General features: G+C 46.7%; 1 long non-coding RNA gene across 1 annotated transcript; it reads left to right on the top strand.

The window, feature by feature from the left end:
- The first annotated feature begins 9,417 nt into the window (after positions 1 to 9,417).
- LOC143988702 (uncharacterized) lies at positions 9,418 to 13,782 on the top strand. Its single transcript, XR_013276900.1, has 2 exons — positions 9,418 to 9,498; positions 13,262 to 13,782. It is a non-coding gene; the product is annotated as an uncharacterized LOC143988702 (long non-coding RNA).
- Positions 13,783 to 14,190: the final 408 nt, after the last annotated feature.

Below are 14,190 nucleotides of genomic sequence, written 5' to 3'. Positions count from 1 at the left end.
ATAAAAACCTGGCGGTGAACCTAAAAAAATAACTAGCTACCTAGCGACACATGCAGCGATCAGAAAAATTATCGCTTAGTGACACTGGCAAAAGGGGGTGAAAGGGTTAACTAGCGGCAATCAGGGGGTTAAAAACATTATTGGGTAGTATATCGGGGTACCTAGCGCTATAAAAACCTGGCGGTGAACCTAAAAAAATAACTAGCTACCTAGCGACTGTAGCGACACTAATGCAGCGATCAGAAAAACGATCGCTTAGTGACACTGGCAAAAGGGGGTGAAAGGGTTAACTAGCGGCAATCAGGGGGTTAAAAACATTATTGGGTAGTATATCGGGGTACCTAGCGATATAAAAACCTGGCGGTGAACCTAAAAAAATAACTAGCTACCTAGCGACACATGCAGCGATCAGAAAAATGATCGCTTAGTGACACTGGCAAAAGGGGGTGAAAGGGTTAACTCTAGGGGCAATCAGGGGGTTAAATCTTTATTGGGGGGTGATAGGGGGCTACCCTGGACCTAACACTAACTGTCCTGACAGTTTTTACTGTCACAACTGACACTGAATGCATTGATCAGTAAAGAAATGATCAATGCAATCAGTGACACTGTGACTGGGGGGGGAGGGGGGCGGGGGGGGGATCGGGGGGCGATCGGGGGGGGGATCGGGGGGGGTTTGTGTGCCTGTGTGTACCTACATGTCAGTGTAGTGTTCGTGCACACTTACTTTTACTCTTCTCCTCGTAGTCCGGTCAAAAAGACCGCCCCGAGGAGAATGACATCACTTCCTCCTTCCTGTGTAAACAATACACAGGGGAGGAAGCTTCTCATTGGCCAGGAGCGATCCAGAGGGGGTGGCCGAAAACGAACGGCCATCCCCTCATCACGGATCGCTGCTGGACCGAATCGGACCGCCGTAACCAGCGGGAGGGGGTCCGATGGGACCCCCCACCCGCTGGAAGGCAATCACGTAGATGTACGTGATTCTGCCTGCCTGTGCCATTGTGCTGACGTACATTGGCAATACGGCGGTCCTGAAGTGGTTAACTGCAAGCTCTTGTGCAATTGCTCAATTCTTTTGCAGTATAATATACATACAAACAGCTGAATACAGAGATACAATACAGTACATATATCATAACTGTTTAACCCGACCAAGGATTTGTATTTCTGTCCATTCATTCCTGAGATTTACACAGTTCTGCCAGACAGCAAAGTCAGCCTCAAGGCCTGAATTTTCTGTACTTCAATTGAAGAAGACCTATCATTAGAATTTATATTTTACAGTACAGATCTTTTACTCCTTGCATGGCCGATCCAACAACAGCTTTGAAGGAGACCATTGTTTCATAGCTGAATCCTCCCCCCCTCCGGTTCCACAATTGGCACCTTTCAGGGGGGAGGGGGGTGCAGGTACCTGTACAGTACAGGTATCTGCACCCACTTCCGGCGTAGATTCTGCAGAAGGTACGCCCCTTTCCGCAGAATCTACGCCCCTTTCCGAAAGTCCCCCGCTGCCTGCTGGGAAACACACTGATCTCAGAGTCAGCGGAGACCATCCTTATTGCGCAGCGCGACTCGCGCATGCGCAGTAGGGAACCGGGAAATGAAGCCGAAAGGCTCCACTTCCTGATTCCCATACCCAAGATGGCGGCGGCAGCACCCGAGAGACGATCGAGAGATCGGCTTCGAGTGCCGACATCGCGGGCGCGCTGGGCGGGTAAGTGTCACTATTTTAAAAGTCAGCAGCTGCAGTATTTGTAGCTGCTGGCTATTAAAAAAAAAAAAAAAATGGCGGAACTCCCGGCGGACTCCCGCTTTAATAGGCAAATTGATAGTGTCTCAGGAAATTCATAACAGTTTAACATTTTATATAAAATACATCTGTGTAGGTAGTATCAATTATTCTGAAATGTAATAGAATGTTTGGAATGTTTGGAAACACGCAGTGCAAAGCAATGGGTTCACTTTACTTACCTCACCTCCGTCCATCATTATCACATGGAGTGAGTCACAGACTCTGTCATAATGAGAAGTACTGGGTATTCCCCTCAGCTCCCGGAAAGGTTAGAACATGCTCAATGCAATGGGCAAAACACAGATATGATTGCTAAAGTGCCAAAGCTGAACTAACCTAACCCATAGCCCTAAGTTATAAAAAAAAAAATTAACCAATTTTCTAGACCCCCTTGCCTCACAGACTTCCTCCATGCTATGTGAGCAGCACCCTGCAGCATCTTCTCTAATGCCGCGTACACACGAGCGGACTGTATGGCGTACTTAGTCCGTCGAAACACATTTCAGCGGACAATCCGCTCGTGTGTGGGCTTCAGCGGACTTTTTCAGCGTGCAGTCCGGCGTACTAAGTATTTCGGTTTTTTCGAAATTCTGTCCGTCGTACTTTCAGCGGACAGTATGGTCGTCAGTATGCTAGTTCGACGGACTAAGAATGGCGCATGCCCAGAAAGGATTTACACGGCGGAAGGGTGCTTTGCTGTGTCTTGGACTTCCTATTTCTAGTCCCGTCGTACGTGCTGTACACGTCATCGCGCAAGCTTTCGACGGACTGTTTGTGCATCCGTGTGTGGTCAAGTCCGTTCAGTGGAAAGTACGACGGACTGTCCGTCGGATTGTATGACGAACTAAGTATGCCATACAGTCCGCTCGTGTGTACGTTGCATTAGGCACACTGACAGTCACTGGCACTCTGATGTCATCAAATACAATGCAGGGCCTCTAACAGTCCTGTGTTGTACGTGAGCATGCCAAGGGACTGCTCACAATCTGGAGCTTTAGCAGATAGGTTGAGTGTCAGCTGCAGATGAGCAAGGGATTGGATAAGTGAAAGCCATTTTTCCTGGTACCCTGGGAAAAGTTCACACCAGAAGCTCTTCGTATTTTTCTCTGAGCAGCTCAGCCTCCCCTACTCCCCCTGCAGCAGCAGCTCAACACTTCAGCTCCCACCTCAAACAGCTCCTTCTCTGTTCATGTTCAGGGATGCAAAGTCTGGAAGGCTTCTAAGTCACTGCTGGGACTGGGAGCAGGGGAAGATGAGCTGCAGTTGCTCCCGGACAGAGGGAACAAAGGGAGTTTATGTGCTGGGTCACTAGAAGAGGGGAGCGGTGGGAGCTAAGCTGCTGAGAGAATGACTTAAAGTGGATGTAAACCCCATTCATGAAATCTGACTCGGGCACATACAGGTGCATCTCATAAAATTAGAATATCATCAAAAAGTTAATTTATTTCAGTAATTCAATTCAAAATGTGAAACACATATATTTTATATAGATGTGTTACACACATAGTGATATATTTCAAGCATTTCTTTCTTTTAATTTTGATGATTATGGCTTACAGCAAGTGAAAACCCCAAATTCAGTATCTCATAAATTTAGAATATTACATAGACCAATAAAAAAAGGATTTTTAATACAGAAATGTTGGCTAGCTGAAAAGTATGTCCATGTACATACAGTATAGTATGCACTCAATACTTGGCCGAAGCTCCTTTTGCATGAATTACTGCATCAATGTGGTGTGGCATTGAGGTGATCATCCTGTGGCACTGCTGAATTGTTATGGAAGCCCAGGTTGCTTTCATAGTGGCCTTCGGCTTGTTGGGTCTGGTGTCTCTCATCATCATCTTGTCAATACCCCACAGATTATTTTCTATGAAGTTTAGGTCAGACGAGTTTGCTGGCCAATCAAGCACAGTGATACCATGATCATTAAACTAAGTATTGGTACTTTTGGCAGTGTGGGCAGCTGCCAAGTCCTGATGGAAAATGAAATCAGCATCTCCATAAAGCTGGTCAGAAGAGGGAAGCATGAAGTGCTCTAGAATTTCCTGGTAGAGGTCTGTGCTGACTTTGGGCTTGATAAAACACAGTGGACCAAAATCAGTAGATGACATGGCTCCCCAAATGATCACCGACTGAGGCTGGCCCTGTACCCTGTAGTGACGTCATCTCCGTGTGTCTCTGGGCATCGTTGAGTACCATCAGGCTCTCTGGAAGTGCTGGGAGCCACCAGTGTGGCCGGATCACATACAGCTTCAGCAAGCCACTGACACCTGGCACCATCCTGGGACAGAGCGGATGCTCCACTATACAATGCTGGTCTTAATTGCTCGTTTGTGAGTGTTTTATGTAAATGTTTTACTAATTTAATTGTAAATACTGCTACACTTAGAAGGCACTGCTTCCTGTTCCTTTCATGTTTCATTTAACTTTTCTCAGTACTATCGAATACTGTCCCCCATCGGATAGTGTCCACCCTATACTGCGCTTGTGCAGTACGGAGGACAAAGGAGATGCCGAAAGTCTCCGAAAGTGAACAGATGATCGTTAGCTCTACACGGTGCCTGCACACTGAGTTCAGGTTTAAGCCCCACCATCCAAGTGGACATAGAGTTAAATTAAAAATATGCCAAGCGCAGCGAGGCCGTGCCGAAGCATGGCGAGGGGCCCTGTTACAAAGCGGTGACTATTAAGTGTTCAGGCGCCGTGTACAGCTCATGGTCAGCTGTTCAACTTCGGAAACTTTCAGCGACTCCTTTCTCGGCAGAACACCGCAGCCTCTAAGGACAGCTTCTTTGTCATCCTTACACTTATTATAACGGACTTGATAATATTGCCCTACTGAGTGACTCAGTCACAATCATTTAACCATATAATTTCATAGCCTTAGCCAGAGTGCACCATATAATTGTATTTGTTTGTAGTGCTCTTAAATGAGACAAGTGTAGCCAAGTCCCGAGCCTCTCCAGGCCTAATGGTGACCTCCAGAGCTAGGGACAGCCAACATCCTTCTGTGTAGGGTGGATTACGAGGCATGGTGGGTGTAATGCAGGGTAGATTAATGGACATCAGACACTTCTTGAATGCAAAGAGTTTTATATTCTCTTAAACAGAGAGGGTTAGTGCCAGGACACCCTTTGGTAGTTGCAATGTTAATTAGAAGACGCCGAGACTTCTATAGGCAGACAGCCATGCAGGGAAAGGCACCCAGCCGGACACCACATCTGCATGTGTAGACATGCTTTCTCCTATGGCAACAATCTTGAACCGTTTCTAACAAAGGTTGTAATGAACTCTTTCACTTCTTCTACAATCTCCTATTGTAGATCTCCACTCAACTGAGCTCCCAGTCTTTCACTAGACCCTCTGATACACTGCCACTGGATCTCCTGAGCTCTTTCATTCTTCTCACTAAGTATCTTCCTCAAGCGTCACCCCCGCCTCCCTGCTGGGTCCCTGGCTTGGCACTCACAGATACTCCTCAAGCATCAGCCCACTGGCCTGCTCGGTCCCTGGCTTAGCACACAATATTGCTCTGCAAGCGTCACCTCCACTGGCTGGGTCCCTGGCTTGATATCTGCTGAAGTTTCCCAATTCTTCACGGTCCCCAGTTGGTGAGAATACTGCTCTGGTACTTGCTTCAGCTACTCACAGTGGTCCCCAGTAATAAGGTAGATGGTCCTTAAGGCCCCTTTCACACTGGGGAGGGAGCGGCGTCGGAGGTAAAGCCGCGCTGCCCCATTGATTTCAATGGGTAGGTACGGTGAATACACCGTTCCTTCACCGCTCCAAAGATGCTGCTAGCAGGACTTTTTTTACCGTCCTGCTAGCGCACCACTCCAGTGTGAAAGTCCTCACAAAGCCTTCACACTGGAGTGAAAGGGGCTGTTTTTTTTCAGGCGCTATTTTTAGAGCTGTATTGCTTGAAAAACGCCTCTGTGTGAAAGGGGCCTTAATGGAGACAGCTTCCCCTCTACCTCTGACCATGACGTACTTCTGGTTGGACTCCAAGACCCAATCCCAACCCTAGGCTGCTCTCTTGCTTCTGGATAGGCCCTCAGACAGCCTAGCAGCCAGATGTCCCCAGGATAGGCCTCAGGCTCTGGCCCAGCAGCCCAGGGCCTCACAATGCACGTCCACCCAGACAGCCGTCCAGGTGGTACAGAACCCTAATTCCCTGACTTCACCTAAATAAATAAGCTCTCCCAGCTAGCCAAGGGACCCAAGAAAATCCCTGCCCATTGGCTGAGACACCCCATCTATTCCTAATTTGTCCTTACGATGCCCTTGTCTTATCCAATGCCACTAGATACCCGGCTATCTAGTTACAGAAGAGAGAGGTGCAGCAATTCCAGAATTAAGGTGAAGTCAATTAACTTCCTATCAATCGGCAAAGGCAACTAAAACTTGGCACGTAAATTTACTAGTAACCCTGCCTAAACATCAGGGTGCTGCACAAGTGTACACTATAGAGGGATATGCTTTGTTCATATTTCATGTCTGAGGTTTACATCCACTTTAATTAATTTCAGTGCTCCTTCTGTGCACTTTGAGGCTGAATTGCTTTTGCAGTGCCTGCACCTACAGGGGTGTGTGAAGGTATGTTTTAAAACTTATTTACTGCTTTAAAAAAATGTGTAAATACTTGAATGTCCTTACCTTGACCACAGGTTCACTTTAAAGCATCCTATATTTAGTTCCCAATTCAAACCCCAATCTGTCAGACAATCTTACAACTACTTCATACATCTGTATCAGTGGGAACACATGAAAATCCCCTGCCTCCTTATAATGCAATGGCCAATCACTGGTATGAATGCTTTCATTTGGAAGAACGGGGAAATGTGATTTCAACTCATTCAGTATCTCAAAACCTACAAATGGAACTCTTTTCTAAGAGGGAACATGCTGATAGGAGGCAAGCGCAGAGTGACAGAGAGAAGATCCCCCTGCTCATATACAGACTGGAGTGATCTAACTGGATTACACAACCGCAGAGGAGAAAATCAGGTCTCTTTCCATGCTAGACAGGATTGTGCTGTGTTCCACGTAGAGTGACCACATTTCCAAGCTGCCATTCAGGGACACCCCCCCTTCCCAAAAATAATCTTGTGCTGTAACGAATTACAGCACAGCCAGGGCGGCGGGTGCGCCCTCTACCCAGAATCACTGACCACGCCCCCAAAAAAAGGCTGCCACTTCGCCACTTCACTCACTGACAGTACTTGTCCAGGCTGGCCGAGACCTGTTTTACCTTGTTCCAATACACTGACACAAGAGGCGGGATTTATGATTTCTCCATTCACAAACAGGGAGTCAGGGGTTGTGCCTCTCCAGATATTTCTAGCCAGGACAAGTACTGTTAGTGTGTAAAGTGGCGATGTTGCAGCCTTTTTTGGGGGCATCAGATTGGCCCAGAGGGGTTGCTTTGTCAGTTTCATTCCGGGACACTGTCCTTGGACCTGGGACAGACCTTCAAAATGAGGGACTGTCCTGGTCAATTCGGGACACGTGGTCACCCTAGTTCCATGGAGAGTAGATCAGGGCTGGATGGACAAAAATGCAAACCTTTTGGCATGAGGGTCCTTAAACGTTTACATTTGAGGATCCTAGTGAGAAAATTGTTACCATACTGGGACTCAAGAAGAAAAATATTAACAACATGTCAGCAAAGCCAAAAAAATAATGGTGGCCGTATTACACATTGCGGAGATTCCATTAGGGTTGCCACTTTTTCTTCAAGCCCAACACTTTAGCGACACACAGCAATTAAAAAAAAAAAAAATTTAAGCATAGTATACACTATAAGTTTTTAACAGACCTAGGACACCTTTGCCCCTGCTGTCAGGCCCTGTTCTGAATCACATTCCTGTCTGAATAATGTGTCTGGGTTTCAGGTGGACTGAAACCCGGACACATAATTCAAAACCGGAACTGGCACTGGCAGCCCTACATTCCATCCATTTCTGTAAGCTAAGCTTTAGTAAACATATTCCTTGTTTTTTTTTTTCCTTCTGAAAATTTCAAATAGCACTATTCACCTCACAACCTTGCCTGATTATTTCCCTCTGCTCCCACCTTGTATGTGCTGTAGTGCCCCATACGTGTCTGTGCTGTCAATCAAATTAGTTTAATTGTTTGAGAGGGGTAGTGGAGGTGTCATGGGCGGGAATATTTATTATGTTTTCTTCTAACAGAAACAAATACTTCCTGTGATACATTAACTGAAATGTTTATACGCCAAGCCTCAGCTTACATTAGTAAATGATTAAAAACATTGATTAACCACTTGGGATCCGCGCTATTGCAAAATGACGGCAATAGCGCGGACCCACATTTTCGGGACTACGTCTATTGACGTAGTCCCGGTTACGAGCGGCCTGCGCGCCCCCTGAGGGGCGCGCGCGGCGCGCTCTGTGATCGGCGAGTCCGTGAGACTCGCCTGATCACCGATCCGTGTAAGGGGTCGATCCCGACCCCTTATCACGTGATCAGCTGTCAGCCAATGACAGCTGATCATGTGATAAAACGGAGCCGGTAATCGGCTAGTATTCCTCCTCGCGCTGACAGCGCGAGGAGAAAAAAAAAAAGCCGATCGCCGGCGGCCGTGTTCGGGACATCAGTCCCGATCACGGCCAGCAATTTAAAAGGACACCTGCCCCCTGCCAGTGCCCACCTGCCACCCGCAGTGCCATCCTGAAATAAAGTAAGTGCCCCCCTGTCAGTGCCACCCAGCAGTGCCCATAGTGCCCACAGTGCCACCCAGCAGTGCCCACAGTGCCACCCAGCAGTGCCCACAGTGCCACCCACAGTGCCACCCAGCAGTGCCACCCACAGTGCCACCCAAAATCTGCCTCAGGTGCTGCACCCCAGTGCCGCCCATCAGTGCCCAGCAGTGCCGCCCATCAGTGCCCAGCAGTGCCGCCCATCAGTGCCCAGCAGTGCCACCTATCAGAGCCACCTATCAGAGCCACCTATCAGTGCCACCTATCAGTGCCCATCCGTGCCACCCATCCGTGCCACTTATCCGTGCCACCCATCCGTGCCATCTTATCTGTGCCCATCTTTGCCCATCAGTGCCGCCTTATCTGTGCCCATCGGTGCCGCCTTATCTGTGCCTATTAGTGCCGCCTTAACTATGCCTATCAGTGCCCACCAGTGCAGCCTATCAGTGCCCACCAATGCAGCCCATCAGTGCCCACCAATGCAGCCCATCAGTGCCCACCAATGCAGCCCATCAGTGCCCACCAATGCAGCCTATCAGTGCCGCCTAATCAGCGCACTTCAATGAAGGAGAAAAATGACCCGTTTGCAAAATTTTATAACAAACTATTAAAACATGATTTTTTTTTTTTTTTTTTTTGCATTTTTTTTGTTTGTTTAGCAAAAAATAAAACTCCGAGCTGTAACTAAATACCACCAAAAGAAAGCTCTATTTGTGGGAAAAAAATGATAAAAAATTCATTTGGGTACAGTGTTGTATGACCGCGTAATTGTCACTCAAAGTGCATCAGCGCTGAAAGCTGAAAATTGGTCTGGGACTGAGGGGGGTTTAAGTGCCCAGTAAGCAAGTGGTTAATAAAGTTTGTTGTATCACTCACCACTGATTTCATACTCACACAGACTTGGCTACACAATCATGCAGACCTATCACAAACACATCTATGGATCCATTGTTTAGGAAAGACTGCTCCAGCAGGTAAAACTGTGATGAAAATATCTCACATTTTTCTTCTGACTTGAACATATTTGGATTTGCCATTTTGAAAGTTTTCATTTGGTTTATTGTCCCAAATATGCAGTAAATGACAATGGTGTACTGTAAATAGCTGTTTGCCTGGAGATCAGTTTTTGACAAAACTACATAGCACTGGTATATTGTATAGAGCACAACATGTTTACACCAAAACACCCCTCATCTTAACATACACACAGTTATTTTTATAGGCTTTCCTACACACAGGCTGTCCCAACTTGTAGTAATCACAAGGGAAGGGGTTTGGGATCGCCACTACTATGAGGCTGAGATCTGCAGGTCTTGGCGAATTTCTAAGCAGATTTGCCCTGGAGATTTTTTTTTGTATATAGGCAGTCCCCGAGTTACGAACAGGTTAGGGACTGCCTGTTTGTTCTTAAGTCGGATTTGTTTGTAATTCGGATGCGCAGAACGGCGGTTTTTCGATGTTTTCCACTGTTTTCCAATGTCATTTTCCGATGTTTTCCGATGTGCCTGCCGGCGCCACCTACCATTCGTAAGTAGGAGGTTTGTAACTTGGGGACCTCCTATATTCTGTGTTTATCTTATCCAATCACAGGAGATTGATTTTTTATTTATTTTTTAACCCTAATGCACTGCATAGTCTTTGAAATGTGGCCAGCTGACTTTGAACAGACAAGAGGGTTATTAACCACTCGAACTCCGGAAGATTTACCCCCCTTCCTGACCAGGCCATTTTTTGCGATACGGCACTGCGTTACTTTAACCACTTGCTGACCAGCCGCTGTCATTATACTGTGGCAGCTCTACGTTGGTCTCTTTAAGCGGGATAGCAGGTGCGCGCACGCTGTCGGAGCAGAGGGTGCTGATACTCGTGACCAGCAGTCACGATGACCACTGGCCATGAGTGATCATGGGCACGAGAGGCAGAACAGGGACGTGTGTGTGTAAGCACACACATCCCAGTTCTGTGAGGAGAGGAGAGAGAGATTGTGAGTTCCTACGAACTGGGAACCACGATCTGTCATCGCCTATAGTCAGTCCCATCCCCCACAGTTAGAACACACACATAGGGAACACAGTTAACCCTTTGATCGCCCCCTAGTGTTAAAGCGGAGCTCCACCCTAAAGTGGAACTTCTGCTCATCGGAACCCTCCCCCCCTCCAGTGCCACAATTGGCACCTTTCAGGGGAGAGGGGGGTGCAGATACCTGTATAATACAGGTATCTACACCCACTTACGGCATAGATAGCCGCAGATTCTGGGGCTAGCTACGCCACTTCCTGTCATCCCCCAGCTGTCTGCTGGGAAACACACGGATCCCAGAGACAGCAGGGACCGTCTGTATGGTGCAGCGTGACTTGCGAATGCGCAGTAGGGTACCGTAAAGTGAACCCGCAAGGCTTCACTTCCTGATTCCCATACCGAAGATGTCGGCGGCAGCACCCGAGAGCCAATCGACAGATCGGCTTCGGGTGTCTACATTGCGGGCGCGCTGGACAGGTAAGTGTCCATATTTTAAAAGTCAGCAGCTGCGGTATTTGTAGCTGCTGACTTAAAAAAAAACAAAAAATGGCGGAACTCCACTTTAACCCCTTCCCCGACAGTAATCAGTGCATTTTTTATAGCACTGATCGCTGTATAATTGCCAATGGTCCCAAAAATTATGAATTTTTTTGTTTTCTTTTTAATACCAAACATGTCCTACTTACCTCCCCTGTGCAAGGGTTTTGCACAGAGCTGCCCCGATCCTCCTCTTCTGGGGTCCCTCAGCGGCACTCCAGGCTCCTCCTCTTCTCGAATGCCCCCATGGAGAGCTGCTTTCAATGGGGGCTCCCAAGTCCTGCTGCTGCGTGCATTAACACAGACAGCAGGACTTGGCTCCGCCCCCAGCTCCCGTGTCACTGGATTTGATTGATAGCAGCGTGGAGCCAATGGCTACCGCTGCTATTAATCTATCCAATGAGGACCCGAGACAGCGACTGGAGCTGCTGTGCTCGTCCCTGTTGCTGGAACCAACGGGTTCAGGTAAGTAAAAGGGGGGCTCTGTGGGGGGCTACTGCACTACAGAAGGTTTTTCACCTTAATGCATTCCATGCATTAAGGTGAAAAACCTTGAGGGTTTGCAACCCCTTTAACTGACAATTGCGTGATTGTGCGATGCTGTACCCAAATAAATGTATGCCCTTTTTTCACACAAATTAAGCTTTCTTTTGGAGGTTACCCCTTCTTCGGGGTTAAAAGCACCCTAGCGGCTGAAAAGCGTTGCTTAAACAGCACTAAAGTGCCACTAAAATGAGCGGCGCTTTAAGACCCATTATGAAAGGGGTCTTATTGAGAGTTTGCTAGAAATAAGCCAGCAGCAGGACAGATTTGCTTTAGTGGAAAAAAAGAAAAGACGGCCATATGGAACTACTGGCCAATTTCTCTCTGCTGGTCAAAGCAGGCCGAATACTATTTGATGAAGAGGCCTGTGTCATTGCTAAAACTACCTGAAATTATGTCAGGCCCAGCTTTCGGTTTTGGAAAAAAACTAACTTTTTCTTTAACTTTCCCTTTTTTTTGCAACTGACCTTGCATTCTTATCATCTCATTATGCCTTCCAGTATTCATTAAGTACTAAATTACCATACGCATTGTATTCAGCATAAAAATAACTCAATACACCAAAACTTACGAAAATACAGCTCAGCCACTACGACTCAAGCTGGAAAAATAATCTGTCTTCAATATTATTTCACAAAACTGTGCACTCTCACTTTGAAACTAAAAGGGACCCTACCACATAATATAGCCACAACAAGGGAAGGGAGGGTGGGAAATTCCATTGTTGATCCTCTTCATGTGACTGGCCCCGAACTCCCTGGGCTAGGCCTTTATATAGGGACCCCCAGGAATTCTAGAATGTTCCAGGGGGGGCATGTGACCCCCTCTGACCTATCCTAACACGGGGCTCCCAGATTCTAGAAGTGTCCTAGGTCAGCTGACCTTTAAAAACTTATCCCAGGCTTTCCCGCCATTTTCTTACAGCGGGGAGCCTGGAAACTGCTCCTACCCCGATCCCATAAGGAAAAGGGGGCCTTAGGACAGGCTTACCCCCTTTTACTCATATTCTGTATAATGATGAGCATCATCTTACAAGCTGAGTAACATAGTGTGCCTAGAAATTATGTTAAAACTGAGAAGTATGCAAAGTACTCGTCACAGCAAGAGAATTTTGTGTTAGCATAGATTTTGTGCATTTTGAATTGACAGGCATTTATGTATTTAGCTGCTTTATCCATTGAGAAATGTGAGTGATTCACATTCTTACATGTTTGTCAAGAATTCTGAGAAATTATTCAGAACACCTCCTGTACACTTCACTAAAACTATTCTAGCCTAACCTGATACATGGGTTAGGGTGGGAGTGTCAGGAACGTGCAGTGTCCTCAAACAGATACAAGTAGTGTGGTTTATTTTTATATCCTAAACACACACACCCATTATCACTAGGAATTACAGATCCTTGCATTTAAACAATAATTGTAATAGATTTCTCAGTTTTGCTGTTTTAAGGGGCAACTACATTTTGGTAAAATAAATCTCTAAGTTGCCAGGAAAAATTTCAACTGGGTAAGACATCTGTAGCTTCAAAAGCTGGTAAAAGAATCTCCTATACGTTGTTGTAGGAGCGTGGTTGTAGCAGCTGAAGCCTTAAAGCGGGAGTAAACCCGCTGACATTTTGTTTTTTGTTTTTTTTAGACCTGCAAGGGAAAAGGCATAATGAGCTGGTATGCACCTAAGATGACCACTGCCTCGCTAAAGAAGCTGAGGGTAAAGGTAATGGACTGGCCAACCATAAATCCTGACCTAATCCCTATTGAGTATCTGTGGGGCATCCTCAAATGGAAGGTGGAGGAGCGCAGGGTCTATAACATCTACCAGCTCTGTGGTGTTGTCATGGAGGAGTGGAAGAGGACTCCAGTGGCAACCTGTGAAGCTCTGGTGAACTCCATGCCCAAGAGGGTTAAGGCAGTGCTGGAAAATAATGGTGGCCACACAAAATATTGACACTTTGGGCCCAATTTTAACATGTTCGCTTAAAGGTGTCCTCACTTTTGTTGTCAATGGTTTAGACATTATTGGCTGTGTGTTGTTATTTTAAGGGAACAGCAAATTGACACTGTTATACAAACGGTACACTTACTACTTTACATCGTAGCAAAGTGTTATTTCTTCAGTGTTGTCACATGAAAAGATATAATAAAATATTTACAAAAATGTGAGGGATGTACTCGCTTTTGTGAGATGCTGTATGCTGCTTCAATAGTATTGGATCCAATAGAGTCACAGATGACAGGGATGTGAGCAAACCACAAAGTGTCAGAAATGTGGCAAAGACAATTATGTCTATGTGCAGTGTCTATGGTTCAAATGGGCAGGTACCCGGTCACAGATCACCACAGAAGTTGCTGGCAACAACACAGATGATGATTTTAGGCTCTCCCTCGGGGTCCTGGCTCTGGGAATAGCATCAGATTCACCGCTTACACTGCGCCACAGCCTACCTGGATCTGAATTGCAGGTAATACTGAAGGATCTGTATCAACCTCCGGACTGCTGCAGCTAGAAAGCGATGCTGTCCACAGATGTCTTTCTGGAAGCAGCTGTATAGCTCCCTACTATGTAGG

The sequence above is a fragment of the Lithobates pipiens genome, unplaced genomic scaffold (assembly GCF_037356315.1).
Source record: "Lithobates pipiens isolate NorthernLeopardFrog02 unplaced genomic scaffold, aLitPip1_a1.2 Scaffold_1, whole genome shotgun sequence".
NCBI lineage: Eukaryota > Metazoa > Chordata > Amphibia > Anura > Ranidae > Lithobates > Lithobates pipiens.
Note: the sequence above shows the minus strand (reverse complement) of the source record. Positions and strands in the feature narration are given on the sequence as shown.